This window comes from Malaya genurostris, chromosome 2, assembly GCF_030247185.1.
Source record: "Malaya genurostris strain Urasoe2022 chromosome 2, Malgen_1.1, whole genome shotgun sequence".
In the NCBI taxonomy this organism is placed as follows: Eukaryota; Metazoa; Arthropoda; class Insecta; order Diptera; family Culicidae; genus Malaya; species Malaya genurostris.
In genome coordinates this window covers 221,211,790-221,225,103 of record NC_080571.1, presented here as the reverse complement: position 1 = coordinate 221,225,103, position 13,314 = coordinate 221,211,790, and the positions used below count along the sequence as shown (strand labels likewise).

The window sequence follows — 13,314 nt, the reverse complement described above, 5'->3', positions numbered from 1 at the left end:
ACCATTTCGAAATAGATTTAACGTATGAAGAACTGTCCGCTTTTTTCTATTTAGCAGTATATTTTTATTAAATTTAAAGACTAGGATAATTTCATGAATTGTAACGTTGTTGTTTTTGGTTCACATTGTCGTATGCTGATAACCGCAACTCTGAGGGATCCCAGTCTCCAGTTTTAGTTGGCAATGGCTGATGGGATGAATCTTACATATCCAGCTGACGTGGGTACTTGTCGACGGTGGCCCTATTTTTTTTATTTAAAAGATATTTTATTCAGGCCTATTTGCGTATAAGCTTTACGTGGCCGATTTAGCTGAGTTTTTAGATAATTTTTTTGTATTGGATCTCGTTGCCACCTTTTTTCTAGGGGGAGAGGAGCTTCCATTTTCCTCCTGCGAGGATTGAGGGGCAGTTTGTTCGTGGTTCGTCTCGTCATCCATTGCCGTGGTATTGTTGTTGATTTCGTTGCTAGTTCCTGTAGATGCGCCTTGTTGTACATTGTTTGCAGTTGCTTGTTGGTTGGATGGTAAGCTGTTAACTGCAGCTGGTGTACTTTGTTCTATAGGGGTTACGTTGGATGGTTTCGTTGAAGGGGATACTTCCCTGTTGTTGGTGACTGTCACAGGTGTACTGGGATTGCTTGGGGTTGATGTGAAGGAAGCACCTTTGTCCTTTGGTATAGTTGTCTCCTTGTCCGGTTTATCACATGGCTTACCGTAGTGAACAGCTTTTTGGCAATATTGACATGTGGCCATTTGATTGTCATAGGTAACAAGTGATTTGCACGGTATTCTTGTATCCTGACCGAATGTCACATAAGAAGGTATAGGCCTCCTCAAGCGCATGCGTAACAAACGTACGCCATTTAGAATACCGGGGAAAAAATTCTTCCACTTTTCTTTTTCGATAGAGAGAATCTCTCCGTATTGGGACATGGTATGGCGAATATAAGGATCGATGACGCTTGGGGGAAGATCATGCACACGCACTTCTATAGCACTATCTTCCATATATACTGGAATGTTGTACTTGATATTTCCATGCTCCACATAGTCCACATTATTATTGTCTTTAGCGAATTGAATTGCATCCAATTCTTTATAGAACTGGACATAAACTACATTATTGATCTTATTGCATTGAAGTAAATGCACACGTTTAATGTCAAGATGCATTTGCTCCTTAAGTAAACATTCAAGTTCTCGTATCGAAGGTCGAATTTTGCACTGTCTGAAGTCAACAATAATTGTATTCTTTCGTACCGGCGGTAGCTTTTGTTCGTTTGGTTCACTCATTTCGAGGTCGTTCTATTGTTCACTACACAATACTGTACTTGGTTTTTTCAGTCCCGAACGTAAGCGGTTTTGTTTTATCGACTGACTTGGATGAGATGTAAACCCGAACTGACGGTGGCCCTATTCTTTTGTTCATGTGAGAACTGTCCACTTGGCTGCAATATGATCTTACTATAGACTAACATTGAAAATGTTACTTGAGATAACCTTACAGGAAAATGAAATAAAGTGTGTGTTCGTCTTCATGGTGTTTGTTAAAACAATGCAGGGGGCGATTATTTTTGAGTTCGCCTTGAGTGCCAGAAATGCTCACTACGGCTCTGCCTGGTTCCATTTAATTTAGCTTTCGTTTTTTACAAATACAAATCAAACTCGATCGAAAAATTAATACACCATAATTCAGAATAAGGGTTCATACTTCTTCCTAAAATGGATTATAAAGAGTGGCTGAAACATCGATCGACTAGTTTGTATGCCTGGAATCATTGGAATCATGAGGTCAGAGCTACATCTTCTCAAGGCTTCCTACGTTTTACTTTCGTGCCAATTTCATATGAAAGCTCAAAAAAAATTTTCTACGCTTCCGAACGTTAAGTAAGCGCGTACCGAAATCGGAATCGGACCAGTAGCAGTAGCTGTGTTGTTTGGTAAACTAATAAAATTTATTTTTATCACCATTTACTGCCGACGACAATGCAAGTCGACGCCGCTTTCGACAACGAATGAATGGGATGACAATTTTCCTATGCTCTTCATTTGACAGAAAGTTACACGGACATGAGTGTGTAGAGTTGCGCTGATAGTGTGCGGACAACTGGAGGATCTGACTGAATAAGAAACCAGATAAGCGAGATCAGTTAACAAATATGGAATTGCACACACTGGATCAATTGCGCTATATACAAACGGGCAGGGCCCTGCGAAGGGTGAAGGGATATGTCCGAACTGAATGGATATTGTAATCGGGAGACCTAATATGATGGTGTGGTTGCAATAGAATATGATTGTAGCACGGATTGCCAGGCGTATCACATTAGCCGATTTATCTCACTCAAAATAATTCGCCGGCACGGGCAACTTTGGCCACTCGCTATCCTTGACGCACTGGTCTAGAACAATATTTACAAGGGTTGATTATTTATGAGGAAACATCAAACAAGTTAAGTCCCGAAATACACTCGATTCAGGTAGTTCAAATTTTGTACGCAAAATAACTTCATAATTCATGTGAGTATGTTTCATCCCGCACCAACCTGGCATCTTCCGAGGTACATAAGCGTGTACGTGGTGACAGGGGCAGTAAATAAAACTACCGCCTTATCAGTCAGCATCATCCGTCTGCTTCTCGTCCAGATCTCGGTCCTCGGAGATACAATTTTGCTAATCGAATCGTATATAATTCAGTTCCTTTGTGGCCGCGGTCGAGCTCAGCTCAGTACGGTCTCCGTTAACTGTTTCCGTTGACTAGGCGCGGGACTTTACCGAGTTTGGTGATCGCATCCAAACTACTTCCGGGAAAAGATAACTAGCGTTAAGAAGAATCACCGTTTTTTTTTTCCAGAGTGAATCAGTGCCGGGTAATAGTGAACGACAACAGGAATTGGTGTTGGGATAAGGATAAATATTTGTTCAAGATGATAAACTCGCTGCCACCGTTGCGATCGGCCATTTTAGAACCTTATCACGTGATTGATTTTCTACTAGAGGAACAGAAAATTTCATTTCGCAAGCGATTTACAGATGATTAGTTTGATCCTTCGTGGCTTGAATCGGCTGTTTCACTTCATTTCCGTTCATGATTCGGATCTTTGTGTTGTAAAACATTGCTTGCTACGGCTCGGACTCTAGAAAAGGTTTCGGTTAGTTTAGAAAGTGGTTGTCGACAATTTCCTTTTACGTTTCAGAACAAATAGAATGTCAATTTATGTCGTGAATCCCTTCAATTCCATCATATTAATATTTAGTTCAGTGAAATAAAAAGGATTTTTTCCTTTAAAGCGATTTAATGCAATTCACTAGCTATGAAGTAGAAATTCTGAAATTCTTAATATCTGATCACAGCACGCAACAGCCAATAGTTCCGGTTAATCAGAATGTTGAACAGATTGCAAATCTTACTTTGCGGTAATCGATTCATCCAGCATCCGTGAATTCAAAATGAATCAAATTCTGAATCTTGACGTTTTTTATGAAATTTAAATATCAGTGTTCGTAATATAAACCCTAATATTTGTCTGCGCAAGTGTTTTTCAAAATTTACAACTTCGCTATCAATAAACTAACGCTAGAAGCAAGAATTGCTTTTGAAGAAAACTAATTCCGTTCAGTTTCACTATATCAACTATTCTTTACTATTTCGTCAACAAGTTTGTTAGTTTTCTCATATTACTCATAACATCATAAATATTACTGTGGAATCCGCTAAAACAAATGTTCATTGAATAGAAATAGGAAAGTTTTTTTAGGACCTAATCTAACAAACTCTACAAATCCTGCTTACCCAATAGTACTGGAACCGGCAGTGGTACTGCAACAAATTTAGGAATTCTGTATAAAACTGTAAGACTTTTCCTTTGAACGTATAAGTTTGTGAAAATCGATTTAGCCATCTTGAAGGAAAACGAGTGAGATCCTTTTTGCAGTTTTTAATCACTATTTCCAATTCTTCCGAAACCGGATTCAGATGACCGGAATAGCCGAAGTTGGTTAGTTTGCCAGCAACAAATATGATCTACAAATTGGAACACAACTGGAATGGTATTACTGCACTACTGGCTGTGAAAATTGCATAATTTTTTCAAATAAATTTGAATTCAATGACATTTGTTTATTCTTTCGTTCGCACTTATCATACAATAGCTAAAATTTTTATCATACGCAGTACAGTCTTTTACCAAAATCACACACCAGTAGCAGACATCCGTAACCGTTTCGATTTCTTCATAGCGTGTACGAAACAGAACATAGCACGAATCATTCGTCTTGTGTTTTCTTCTTATTTCGGTGTTGTACATATTGTCAATCTATATGGCGATTTGAAAACTTTGACACTCATCGCCCTGTAACTGCCGAAGGACACTGGCACAAATTTCCAAATATCAAGGGAAACGTGGCATTTGAGCCAATTTATTCTGATTCCTGAACGGCGGAACCGGAAGTCGGATCAGGATGAAATTTCACAGTAACTTTAAAGGTAGTATGAGTTTCAATTCAAATAATGATTTGTGAAAATCGGTTCAAGCATCGCAGAGAAATCGAAGTGAGTTTTATTTTTGGACTATTTCTTCACCACTTTCGGTGCTTCCGGAACAGGAAAAAATGGGGACCAGTGGTGCCGAATTAAGTGTTTATGCCCATAAACTAACAAGCTCTGCAAACTAGAAGAATTTATCAGACAGTTTTATGGGATTTGTACCTGTTTTTTACCATCGTTCGTGAAATAGTACTAATGAAAATGGTAATTTTCCACTTATCACGCTTTAGTTCTTGAACCAAAAATCGGGATCTGGATAAAATGTTCTGGGAATTTTTTGGAAACTATAAGACCTTTCATTTGAATCTTAGTTTGTGAAAATCGGTTGAGCCGTTTTAGAGAAAATTGAGTGCTCACTTTTTCTCTAATTTTCACATATTATCATGTAACTCCGGAACCAAAAGTCGGATCCAAATGAAATTCAATAGCAGACTGTGGCATTGTTGGACCTTTTATTTGAATCTAAGTTGGTGAAAATCGGTTCAGCCATCTCTGAAAAAAGTGAGTGCATATATTTTCCATTATTTTGGTACATATCATCCTATATCTTCGGACTCGAAAGTCCGTTAGGAATAAAATTCAATAGCAGGCTATGGGACTATGAGACCTTTCATTTGAATTTTAGTGTGTGAAAATCGGTTTAGCCGTCTGCGAGAAAAGTGAGTGCATATTTTTGTTACATACATTGTTTGTGGACTTAACAACACATTGACACTGCGATTGAGCCATCTAAATTGACGACGACTTTACAAACAAGTTTTCGAAATAAATGGAAAATCGGCGTAATGAATGTAAAACTGCGCCGAGAAAATGTTATTTCAAGCGTTGTCGTTCTTTAATGGCACAATATTTCGTTTATAAATTGAGATGATTCATTTGATGATTATTTTGATTGATTTGAATTTAATCTCTTGAAGAAACTCACTGTGCTATTCACTATTTTACTATTCAAAGTCTTGTATTTAAGACACTAGTTAACGTGAATAAATCCAAAATTTCATTTAATATTTATTTAAAATCTTTATATTTCAAAACACAACGCCTGAATTGATGTAGCAAAGATTACCATCGTAGCAAAAGCACGCCTGAAGTTATACCTATCTATGTTAGGTGCGTTACGCTTAAATTTCAGCGAAATTAGTTCAAATGGTCATGATCCGAGAACTTTTAATCATGGTGTTTTATCTTAACATGAAAAAAACACTCTTTTACCCAAAAATTTACCCGTTTTGTTCATTTATAGAATTGAGTATAGGTCGAAGGGAGGAGAATTTAGTAGGTCGAAAACGAAGAGTTGTCGAAGGAGTACTCATCTGTTTTTTAAAGTAGGTAGGTTGATGAGAGCGGATCAGGGTCATTTCCCCGAAAACCATTTCGGTGAAAGGGTTATTTCGCCGAATGACATTTCGCCGAATGGACCACTTTGCCGAATGCCATTTCGTTGAAAATCATTTCGACAAAAGGGTCATTTCACTGAATGCTGAAATCGTCTTAATATCGAAATTGGAATTGATTTAAAGTAAAAACAAATGAAAGATTATAGCGTTAACCCCCGTTTTGTTGACCTACAATTGTACTTTTTGAAGATTAATTCTTGTACACTTGAATAAAGATTGATTTATGAACCTCAGAACGGAGTTCCCAAGAAAATTGGTTGATTATTAGAAAACTAGTTGACTATTCCGTTTACTAAGTGAAAATGAAAAAAATATCGAATGCGGCTTCGCCACATCGTTTTGGTTCATGTGCTGTCCGACCGAAGCGGTAGCCTAGCTTTGAGTAGACCGGGCAAACGAGGTGGTTACAGGTTCGTATGCAAGAGGCCGCCGCTTCCGTCCTTTTCAGTGAAATTACCCTTGCGGCTAAACGACTTTCGGCGAAATGATCTATTCGGCTAAATGGCATTCGGCGAAATGACTTTCGGCGAAATGACCCACTTCCGATGAGAGCATAGAGATTCTCATAAGCGAACCTTGCAATCGAGAATGATAGACAAAGCTCGCTCAACAGAAGCTATCATCATTGAGTATTCTAAAATAGTTGGAGACTGTGTCCGTGAAATAGTTATCGCATTACATTTCTTAACGTTTACTGTCATACCGTTTTTGTCACACCAATCTATGATACCATTTGTAGAGCACAGCAATCCACAAGGCTTGTAATGATGCGGTAAATTTCAATCCACTATAAAAATCGTTCACGAATAACACGAAAAGAAGTGGTCCGAGATGGCTTCCTTGGAGTACACTCGAGATAACTTGATCAGAGAATGAATCAAAGGGAATCAGAGAGTGTAATTTCGATTTGTACGGATAATACCGATTGAAATCGTAGATTATTTCTGCACCAGGGTGGTGCTTATATTTCGCAATCGTTGGCGCAGCTAACAAATGCTAAGTCTAGCAGTTTGTCATTCGGGTTCGTTAAAAAGTTAATTTGTTAGTTTCAACTAAATTTTTCAACCCATTCCAAATAAATCATAAACCCGATTCCGGGTTAACAATAAACAGATTCGCCGTCACTCTGAGAACAGCAAACATACAGGAGCAATAAATAACGTTACGTTATTGTGGAACGAATTTATTGTGATATGTGTGCCATAAAATTTTGAGAAGAATGATTGTATTATAATAAATAATAATTCATATGCCACTTTCCTATGTCTAAAATTTTATTAATATGAGCTTAAATTTTCATCGTAAAAGTTGAGCTAACAAATAGCATTATACCCGACCGCCTTCGAAATTACGCAGTTTGAACAAAGATCTACAAAAATTTTATGAATTGATTTCAGTGATTCATTTTGGAACGATTCATCTATTTAACATTGAACATTGAGAATCGCAACGAAGCCTTTCGAAAATGGAGCTTGAATTTCATCCATTTTCTCTCTTTTAGTGGAAAGTTTGAAATAGGTAAATTATATTAAAAGATACGGTAGATTATCTTAATGGCGGTCATGAATTCGTTCTAATGATTCGCAATTAAAGATGTAGTAAATCCGGCAGCTCCCAATAAAACTGCAATAATACAACCTTAAAGTCTTTGACTTGCTATTAGTTAAACTTTATATTCTGATATGGACAAGTTTCAAATTCTCGTGAAACAGGCTTATGTTTATTATTTTTGATAAATATATTTTCTCTTTATGCTTGAAGGTACCGGATTTTTGACGCAAGACTATGTATCTGTTTTCTATATTGTGGTGCGAATTAATAATACGAAAACAAATAACATATGAAGAAGAAAAGTCCTAACAAAGAGAAAACGATTTTTGCCTTTCTCTATAGAAAGGTATTAGAATTGCTGGAAAAACCGACTTTTGAACGGAGCCTCGGAGACCCATAGTGTTATATACCATTCGACTCAGTTCGACGAGATCGGAGAATGTGTGTGTGTGTGTTTGTGTGCACTTTTCGAAGATATTTATACGCGCTCAATTTTCTCAGAGATGGCTGAACCGATTTTAACAAACTTATGCTCGTTTTAAAGCTACTGCCGGGTCATTGATCTAGTTCAAAGATCAAATGGCTGTGATTTTTGGTTCCGGAGATATGATTGTATAAGTGACGTAACCGACAAAACACGTTGCTTTTACCGCTCTAATGTATATAAGGGTGCCAATATTTTGGGATCACCTCTAAGCGTTAAGCGCTATTGTTCAAAAGTTTAAGCACCTCAAAAAAAGTCCTCATGCAAAATTTGAGCTAAATCGGACATGGGTGCTGCCCAGCGGTTAAAGTTTGAAAATTTTCGATCTTGAAAAAGCATCATAGGGGAGAGTACATGGAATTTCCGAAACATTTCAATACCACTTTTTTAGAACGATTCATCTTTTGCCTTTAAACGGGCCTCAGTTTCAACAATAGCCTCTTCATTCGTGAGAAATTTCTTACCAGCAAGCATTTTGTTCAAGTCTGCGAACAGGCAGTAGTCGCTGGGAGCCAAATCTGGCGAATACGGAGGAGGTGGGAGCAATTCGAAGTTTAATTAATGTAGTTCTGCCATTGTTTTGATTGATTTGTGCCACGGTGCGTTGTCTTGATGAAACAACTTTTGTCATATGCATTCGTTTCTTTGCAATTTCATCCTTCAAACGCTCCAATAACGTTATGTAATATTCAATGTCAAAGGTATTTCCCTTCTAAAGGTAGTCGATAAATATTACACCACGCACATCCCAAAACTCCGAGGCCATAGCCTTCTCAGCCGATTGTTGTGCTGATTTTGCGCTTTAGACGAGGTTCACCAGTTGCTGTCTACTCAGATGACGATTGTTTTGATTCCGAAGTGAAGTGATGAATCCACGTTTCATCCATTGTTACATATCGACGCAAAAATTCCGGTTTGTTACGTTCAAACATAGTCCAACACTGCTCAGAATCATCAACACGTTCTCGTTTTTGGTCAACAGTGAACAGAGCTTTTGCATAGTCAAATGCTCATGCAATATAAAACCAACACGTTCTTTTGGTAACTTGACGATGTCAGCTAACTCCGTTAGTTAAATCATGTCGGCATCATCCTCCACTCTTGATCACGACACCTGAATATACACCCACTGCCTTCGAAGTAGTTGTAGATTCTACTTATTACGATTTCAAAAATGGAAATTATGATACTATGAACCAGTTCTTACTCTCGTTGAACTGGGGGAGATTATTTTCTAAAAGTGATTGCAATTCCGTTGCCATGTTATGGTCTCATATATTATCCTATTCTATTGAACAATTCGTACCCAAGAAAGCATTACGCGCACCGGTGCACCCCCCTTGGTCAAACAAAACTTTAAAACGCTATAAACGAGCTAAGCGATCGGCATTGAAAAAGTTCACAAATCGTCCCTCATACCAGCTGCGATCTTATTAACTGCACCTCAATAACCGCTACAAACGACTGAACAAAATATTATATAGTAATCACTTGCTTCGCGTTCAAAACAATTTAAAAAACAACCCGAAAAGCTTCTGGAATCACGTAAACGAACAGAGAAAAGAGTCAGGACTACTAACTCACATGTTTCTAGGAGATGTACAATCATCAACGCAACATGATATATGCAATCTCTTCCGGAAACACTTCAGCAGTGTTTTCTCCGACGAAACTCTATCTAATCATCAAATCTCTGAAGCCATCAACAATGTTCCGCACCGCTCTCCTATCGGCCCTCACTCTATCATATCGACTTCTATGATTGAGTTAGCGTGCGTCAAGCTGAAGTCATCTTCGAACGCTGAACCAGATGGTATTCCTTCCCTCAGGAACGTTTCCTGATATTTGGAAGAGTTCATATATCGTTCCAGTATTCAAGAAAGGAAATAAGTCTGACGCTTCCAATTATCGTAAGATTGCAGCATTATGCGCATTTTCCAAGTTATTCGAAATTTTTGTCTTGGATTTTATCACTCACAATTGCAGTAACTACATCTCCGAAACTCAGCATGGTTTTATGCCCAATCGTTCAACTTCAACGAATTTACTCTCCTATACATCTTTTATCATCCGTTTTCTTGAAGCACGTCTCCAAGTTCACGCAATCTATACAGATTTCTCCGCAGCCTTCGACAAGATAAATCATCAAATAACTATAGCTAAGCTCGATAGGCTTGGTTTCAATGGATCCTTACTGAACTGTCTCCATTCATATTTAACTGGTCGCAAAATGTCTGTAAAAATTGGAAAGTGCTCGACGACACCCTTCGCCGTTAGCTCTGGAGTACCCCAGGGCAGTCATTTGGGACCATTTATATTTTTACTATACCTTAATGATCTCAATTTTTTGCTGAAATGCTGTAAGCTGTCCTTTGCTGACGATTTCAAGCTATATCGCTAGGTTAAATCTCAAGAAGACACAATATTTCTACAATCACAGCTTGATTCATTCGCCAATTGGTGTCAAATAAACAGAATGGCATTAAACGCCTCGAAATGCTCTGTTATTTCCTTCTCTCACAAACACTTGTTTATAAGATACGAATACAACATTACGGGAAAAGTTCTGAAACGCGAATCATTTGCAAAGGACTTAGGAATTATTCTTGATGCCAAGTTAAACTTCAAAAACCACATTGATTATAAAATTTCTAAGGCTTCAAAGCTTCTAGGATTTATTTTTCGCGTAACCAAAAACTTTGTCAATGTACACTGCCTTAAGGCATTATATTGTGCACTAGTCCGTTCGACGCTTGTATATGGCGCTATTATTTGGTCACTCAAATCGACGATGAGCGCGTCGAAGCTATCCAGCGAAAAATTGTTCGGATGGCTCTACGCAATCTACCATGGAACGACCCTGCAAATCTACCTAGTTACCAAGATCGCTGTAAACTTATAGGCTTGGATCTATTATCTGTTCGTAGGAATGTCTCAAAAGCAGTTTTCAAAGCCGATTCGTTACAATCACGTATCGATTGTCCCGAATTCTTACAATTAATTAATTTCGACATTCATCGTCGTAGTCTGCGTTATCACCCATTTTTAAGATTATCTTCCGCCAGAACAAACTATGGATTCAATGAACCATTTACTAGTACGTGTCGTTTATTCGTTAACTTATATAATGTCTTCGATTTTCATGTATCTCGATATGTAATCAAACGATTGTTTCTTAGTCACTTATCATGTTAGTTTTTGAATCAAAGATTGGTACAAACATGAGGAGGAGGTTTTATGCCTGCTGGAGGCAGAGGTTTAAAAACTCTCAACTCCAGTGAGCTTTTCCCTGCTCCACATAATGCATACTTACATTATTGTATTTTCGTTCAACCCCCACTCCTCTCCACCATTCTCCATTGGAAATTAACTAGATTCGCTCGCCGAAATTAACCCGGTCGTCTTTTCTTCTTTCTCTCTGTCTTCCACCATGCACTCTTCGATCACTAATTAGATCTACATGCTGATTCTAAACCCGTCGTTTTCTCTGCCTTCCACCATCTTTTTGGCCACTAATTAGATCTTCATGCCGATTCTAACACAGTTGCTAGCCCACGCTCGTCTACCACCTTCTCCACCAACCCTTGTATACTATTCCTACTCTTTTCTTCTCACTCCAAAATATTCCATAATTCCATTGATAAGTAAAATCGGTGCTATTCCTACTCTTTTCTTCTCACTCACTATTTAAGCAAGAGTACTATTACTGTCATGTAAGGCTTGGCGTCATCAATTAGTCATAGGGTCATAGATTTAGTTTTAATTGTTAGTTTCAATTGTTAGTAATAAGTCCAAATGTATCTGTTGGATCATTGTAATCTGTTGATACGATTATTGAGAAGGTTTCATGCCTGCAGGAGAGAGAGATTACCAAATTTCATCTCCATCGGGCTTTTCCCTTCCTCCATAAATAAAACAAAAATAAATAAACTCACGCTACTTCACTTTTCGATCGTTCAAAACTAATTTGTGTTTTTTAAAATGTTTTTTGGTGCTACCGCCTTATTTGGACGTCCACTTAGTTAGTATAAACTGAAAAAAGGTGACTGCAATTAAACTAGCTCCATCTATGTGTTAGGCTCGGGACTTTTTAGCCCATATATTAGTGAACCCGGTGAACGGTCACAATTAGGTTAGAACCGGGATTAAAATATATGATAAAATCTAATAATACAATCAGTGGTCAGGTTTTGAACATTTACAGTTCAACAAATTTTAAACAGTTTTTGGATATCATTATACCCACTGCTTGGAAATATTTCTACACATCGATTCGATTGGTTAAAACTATATATTATGGTAATTGGTGACCAGAACATTAAACAATAACGAATAATGCCTAATTTTCCCTCTGTTTCAAACCATTATCATGATTTTCTTTGATAGAGACGACTAGAGATTGGCAATCAGTTCGCGAACGGTTCAGAAGAACTAGTTTATTTTTTTAAACGAATGAGTGCCCAAGAGTTTTTTTAATAAGGAATGATAGTTCTCTATTTATTCAAAAAGAAATGAAAGAAAAGAATGTCATTGTATCACGGCTGCTTTTACAGTGGGGCAGTGGGGGCATGCGCCCCCGGGCCCACAGTCTTAGGGGATCCTTCACAGGTTCAACCGAGCAAAAACAAAGATCTTTCAGTTAGCTAGGGGCACACTAATAAAGCTTGGCCCTGGGTCCATTAATAAGTAAAATCGGTGCTGCATTGTATTAACTCTTTCTGTAGATTCTTACAACGAAATATTATTTTTTTTAATTAACCCGGTTCAGTAGAGGTTCTTTTGTCAGAACTATCAAGTTTTGATCGGTTCTTTAAAAACCGTCCATCGCTAGAGACAACAGATTCGTATACATTAGCTCACGGTTTTCTTAAGCTTGACGTTCTTCAGCGTGTGCGTTCGCATTTAAGAAAATGCACGCATGCACAAAGCTAGATTCGAACCGGCTTGCACTCAGTTCGGTTCGATAATGCCGTAGAGAAAGTTACTGCTCATAAGCAATTGGATCGCATTAGGATTTGTTTAATGCACCGTTCGCTTCGTAATTCCGCTGTTTAGTCGCGTTCGAGGAAAACGCAGGATGACTAAGGTTGCTGTCAGAGTGAAAGCGCCACGCGAAGCGTCGAGGCGCGCGTGCGAGCTAGTTGCATTTGATCAAAGCCAACCTGTCAGAGTGAATGCAATGCAAAAACAGTACATCGCATTGAATCGCTTCGCTTCGGTTCGCGTTCCGCGCTCACTCTGACATCAACCTTGATGCCCGCTTTTCCACACATTCTGTCCCGTTCAACAAAGTTCCTGTAGTGCTACGACATAGAATTTACGAGATGCTAACTCAC

At 38.2% G+C, this 13,314-nt stretch overlaps 1 protein-coding gene across 5 annotated transcripts in view; it reads left to right on the top strand.

Annotated features, from left to right (window-relative positions):
• The first annotated feature begins 2,690 nt into the window (after positions 1–2,690).
• Positions 2,691–13,314, top strand: part of LOC131427687 (uncharacterized) — a 133,095-nt gene continuing 122,471 nt past the window's right edge. For 2 of the 5 annotated variants that reach the window (XM_058591096.1, XM_058591099.1), the window contains exon 1: positions 2,692–2,870. The gene's annotated coding sequence lies outside the window, so the exon portion shown is untranslated. Of the gene's footprint in view, positions 2,899–13,314 lie in introns of all 5 variants that reach the window. The other 3 variants (XM_058591101.1, XM_058591100.1, XM_058591098.1) reach the window with 3 other exon arrangements.